Raw genomic sequence first — 6,046 nt, 5'->3', positions numbered from 1 at the left:
CAGGCTCCCCTGTTCCTGGAATTCTTCAGGCAAAGATAACCTGAGTGGGTTGCCATTTCCCCCTTCAGGGGATCTTCCAGACCTGGGATCGAACCCATGTCTCTTATGTCTCCTGCATTGGCAGGCAGGTTCTTTACCACTAAGTGACAAAATGGTCAGTGAAGAAGCGAGTGAGTGAGTGAAGTCGCTCAGTCGTGTCTGACTCTTTGCGACCCCATGCACTGTAGCCTACCAGGTTCAAAGTTTCCTATATATACTTTTTCTTAACCTGACAATTTTAATAAGTATTAGATGTTGCCAAAGCTAAGATGAACAGTGAAGGAAGCATTAGGTTCCTTATTACATACTCATTATTTATTACATACAACTTGCTATTTTACTACTTCTTCTGGATTATTTCTCACAAAAATTTAAAACAAAATCTGGAATGTCTCCAATAACCTTGTAAGCTATTATTGATGTAGGCTGAATGAAATTTTTTTAGAAAAACTGAAATGAATTTCAAGTATCATATAGTACATATGGGTACATTCCCAGCCCAGGAATGGAACCAGGGTCTTGCTTTGCAGGTGGATTCTTTACCAGCTTAGTTACAAGGGAAGCCCTATATGGTACAGAGAAATAGGATAATTTTTAGGAAAGCTTTGGTAGAAGTAGAAATAAGCTATAAATAACACATATACAAAGTCCAAAGCTACTTATATCTACTTTATAAATATTAATTGATTACAAGCTTCCAAAAGATAAATTAGTGTTATTCTAAAGAGTTCTAGAAACACTTACCTTTGTATTTTTGCAATATTTTTCATATTTTTTTTCAATGACTGAATGGAAAACCCCTAATCCTTAATAGAGCTGTGTTTCTTTTATACAAAATACATTTTGAATGGTCAGCAATCATACTATTTTTATGCTTGAATAACAGATAATTAATACCTTAAAATTCGTGTAATGTATTTTTAGATCCCCAGAAATGACTCTTCATTATTAGATGTTGATATTTAGTATCCCCCTCCTTTTAATGGTTAAGTTTTAGCTTCATTTATGATTATCAGCTTTCCTCATATCAGATTGCTTTTTTACTGACAGGCTAGATTTCATCATAAAATCATTTCTATATGTGGGCCTTCAGTACCCATATTATTCCATTTTCCCAGCTTATTTTTCCAAAAAGTTAATTATGTGAAATTGACTCAAGCCAAGCAGTGAATTGGTAAATCAGGCCTAAATCTATGATTCACATTCCTGATCCTTTTTATCTAACCTTTTAAGCAATAATTAAATACTTTCAGCTTGTGTGTGTGTTCCATTTTTTATCAGCACATTCTACTACTTATCTTCTTTAAATGTTATCTGTTCCCTGTCATTAAATGCTGTGGATAATAAGTACTATCTGCAAAAGCTATGTTTTACTGTTTTCTAAGAGAATTTCATTTGTGGTTTTTATTTTATTTTCACTGCTGTGACCTTATCTTTTTTTAACCACAAGCACATGTAGATGGCACATGTCATTCTGTACCCTTTCTTACCAGATGCACTGCTGTCTTTCTAATTCCTTTTTGTTGTCAAGGATATTTTTGCATGTCCTCAGCAATAATGAACAGACTCTATAAATTACTGAAATAAAAGTGTATATAATATATTTTTTCATCTTCAAAATCTGGAAGTAGTAAAGAGACACAAAAACTGATGTTAAGCTATGGTGTTCAATAGCTAAGTGATTGCATATCTCAGTCTTTACCATTTTGTACTTATAAGAGTAAATCATATGACTGCTTCTCTAATTTTCATGTATTGAATGAGACCCAGGTTCGATACCTGGGTCAGGAAGATCCTCTGGGAAAGGAAATGGCAACCCACTCCAGTATTCTTGCCTGGAGAATCCCATGAGCAGAGGAGCCTGTCAGGCTACAGTCCACGGGGTCTCAAGAGTCAGACATGACTTAGTGACTAAACTACCACCACCTAATTTTCATTTATGAACTTATTAAATTAAAAATACCACAGTGTATAACCGCAAGAAAATATTGCACAATCAAAATGAAGGAAAAGTTCAAGGAACTTAGACTAAATTCAGCTTATCCTGCAAACTTTTTGCCTTAGTTCATAGGCAAACCTAGAGCAACATGAGTCATGCAAAAGATAGTTTAACTGATACTGTTTAAAAATATGGCTAGAGAATATAATATGGATTTGTGTGTAAAGAAATAACAGAAAGTGAGAATAAAGAAGAGACAAGTGCTACCCAAACTGAGAGGGGCTTTAGAAGCTGTGCTAAATATTAACACTTAAAATTTAGAGAGAAGCAATTAATGATCTGCTAAATATTTTTAAGTAACATTGCAGTATCAGAATACTGCATTTATGATATATGTAAGGAAATTGTACATAACTACCACTATATATTTTCACTAACACTTTATATGTAAATGGAGTAAAATCATCTTAGTCTTATGACACAACTGTTTTTAGCTCTTTGAAGATATATAAGTCTTCCCTTTCTTCATATTCTTTCACCCCTTACCAGTTAATGAAAAAAAGAAATCCTAAGGAATATATTAACATAAATTTGTAGCTAACCAATAAGGTCTTATTGTATAGCACAAGGAACTACATTCAATATCTTATAATAAACCACAATGGAAATATACATGAGAAAGAATATATATATATGTATATAATATTGATAATTTGATAAACTTGAAGCTCATCAGGAGTCCACCTGAGGCCAGATTAAAGGAGTTCAGGTCCTCTGGCTTATCCACAACCCCATTCTTGAACCATTGCTATAAAACTCCTCACCAAAACTGCTTGGGTCAGGACACACAGTTTTAAGGGCAAGAACCTGCTGTAACCCCCTTTTCCTGGCAAAGCAATAAAACCCTTCTTCTCTACTTCATCCAAAACTCTGACTGAGATCTGACTTGGTACTGTTGCACAGAGACTGAGATTTCATAATTATCCACTGCCAGCCAGATTCCCAGAACCAAAAGTGGCATAAAATTTTACTGCTTTTTGCTCAACAAAAGAAATGACAATCAAAACTATGGGAAAATTATCTTATAAATGATAGAAGACATATATGGGGTCCAAGTCAGAAAATGTATCTTGTTGATCTGCATTCTGGAAAATTCAGTCAATTCAGTCACTCAGTCATATCTGACTCTTTGAGACACATTGGACTGCAACATGCCAGGCCTCCCTTTCCATCACCAACTCCCAAAGTTTGCTAAAATTCATGTCCATCAATTTGGTGATGCCATCCAACTATCTCATCCCCTATCATCCCCTTCTCCTGCCTTCAATCTTTCCCAGCATCAGGGATTTTTCCAATGAGTCACTTCTTTGCATCAGATGGCCAAAGTATTGGAGCTTCAGTTTCACATCAGTCCTTCCAAAGAATATTCAGGATTGATTTCCTTTAGGATGGACTGGTTGGATATTCTTGCAGTCCAAGGGACTCTTAAGAGTCTTTTCCAAAACCACAGTTAAAAAGCATCGATTTTTCAGCACTCAACTTTCCTTATAGTCCAACTCTCACATCCATACATGACTACTGGACAAACCGTAGCTTTGAATAGATGGACCTTTGTCAGCAAAGTAATGTCTCTGCTTTTTAATATGCAGTCTAGGTTGGTCATAGTTTTCCTTCCAAAGAGTAAGCATCTTTTAATTTCATGGCTGCAGTCACTATCTGCAGTGATTTTGGAGCCAAGAAAATAAAGTCTGTCACTGTTTCCATTTTTTCCCCATCTATTTGCCATGAAGTGATGAGACTGGAAGCCATGATCTTAGATTTTTTAATTTTGAGTTTTAAGCCAGCTTTTTCACTCTGGAAAATAAAATTGTCAATTTGGAAAATTAAAATGCATTAATTCTTGTCTACCAGGAATTTTTTAAAAGTAGAATGGATGAATGGATGCAAATTACTGCACTAAGACGGAGTTCTGGGTAATTTTAAATAGTTACTTGGGATAATGGGGGATACCTTGAGTGGAAAGAGCAACTCTTGTCATTTGTACATCTATTCATTTGCACTAACAGTTCAGTATTGTGTCCTACCTCATTATTTCTATGAAAAGGAGAAGTCATACTTCACCATTCCAAGCTTTAGTACAATGCTAAACATAGTAGGTCCTCAAAATATATTTTAATAGCTGAATAGTATTACAGATATAAAACATCTAGATAATAATAATCAAGAAACAGATTAGCAATTAACATGTTGTTTATTTATGACATTATCTTCTATGATTTATGGAAGCTACTAAAAGCCACACATCCTGATCATATCTCCAACATAACAAACAATGTAATTAAAGACTGTAACTAGATGATGAATATAGGCATGAAAAGAGTGTTGATGGCACTAAAATAATTTATCAATGATTAATGTGAAGGTGGCTATACAGCTCCTCTTAAAAACACATTGTTTAGTTTACAAATGTTTGTTAACTTGTTCTTCCATCAGCCCCCCTTCCATCTTATGGAATTTCCCCCCCCTTTCCCTACTATCTCAGTACCACAGATGATGGTACCACCATCTTCCTGTTATTAAGCCACACAAGAAAATCACTTGGCCTCATTTAAGCCAGCTCGTCTCCATTTCTGCTATTCCTTTGATGCTGTATTCCTGGCAATTAATCACCTTGTGCTGCAATTCTTAACAGCACTGAAATTCTTATTTCTGCAAAGTGAAACATAGAGCAACTATGTCAAAATGGTTTATAAAAATTTAAAACAGCCAGATATTAGTCTCAGAGCTAGGAGATTCCATTGTCAAGCACAATAATACATTTATATGATAGTTTTCAATTCTAAAATTTAAATGCACATTTTTGAGATCTCTAATAAGAAGAAATTTGGTTCCCATGCCCATGGTGATTCGGAGAAGTCAGTAAGTGGAAGTGCAAGTTAGTCTCCCTTAACTGAACTCGCCATGTATCAGAACTTGCCGGACAGTTTTGCAAACTCAGGAGAATGGTTTTTGCCACATTACCAAGAATGGATTTATTTTTCTCAAGCAGTCTGAAAAGTGAAAGTTATAGCTTTCTTTAAATAATTCAAAACAACCTCTTGAAATTCAAGCCAGAAGTTCAAATATAAATACCCGAAATGGTATGCTGTAAAAACTTTCATTTGCATTCTTGGTTTGGACAATTCGTGAATGACTCGGAAAGTCTATGGCATGGTAATTTGCAACTTTGCCCAAACAAATTCCAGTCATACACCTGCTGGAAGTCTTAAATGTGGAAAAGAGACATTTATCTGGGAACTGAGCCTGGTTTACTACACAGCATCAAGAATTCAAAGCAGTTTCCCTCTTTTCCACTTGTGTCTGCTCTCAAATAAATAATACGAGGCTGAAGGTTGTTACTTCAACTTTTCATTATCAATTTGCATGTATACATTTTGAAGATTTGAATTCTGAGGGAGATGGGCTTAGAGATTTTTATTTCCTACTAAAAATTAGAATTAAGTAAATGTCTCTCTGAAAATAACACACATACATACACATACAACCTGTTGTGCTGGAGCTTTATGCTCATCCAAGGGCAGGTTAAAGCATCTGCCTCCAATGAGGGAGACCCGGGTTCAATCCCTGGGTCGGGAAGATCACCTGGAGAAGCAAACAGTAACCCACTCCAGTATTTTTGCCTGGAGAATCCCATGGACAGAGAAGCCTCGTAGGCTACAGTCCACAGGGTCGCAAGAGTCGGACACGACTGAGTGACTTAACTTAACAAGGGCAAAATCAAAATTAAAGGGAAAGTGATTTTTGTTCCCTTGTCCTAGAAGTAAAGTAATAAAATCTTACCTTCTTTAACACTTTCTTAATGATAATCTGAGCAAAACATTTTAAAATGACAATTTCAAAAAAACTGTAGTGTGGTAACTACTGTAATTACAAGTCTATATATTTTTCTAAGATAGTACTACTTATAAAGTCCTAAAGGACAGTAAGAATATAAAAGCTAATGAAGTTTTTATGCTTTGACACTAACAACAAAATTGAAGTATTCAGTAACAAACAGTTTTTGGTGTC

This window comes from Bubalus kerabau, chromosome 2 (assembly GCF_029407905.1).
Source record: "Bubalus kerabau isolate K-KA32 ecotype Philippines breed swamp buffalo chromosome 2, PCC_UOA_SB_1v2, whole genome shotgun sequence".
In the NCBI taxonomy this organism is placed as follows: domain Eukaryota; kingdom Metazoa; phylum Chordata; class Mammalia; order Artiodactyla; family Bovidae; genus Bubalus; species Bubalus kerabau.
Note: the sequence above shows the minus strand (reverse complement) of the source record.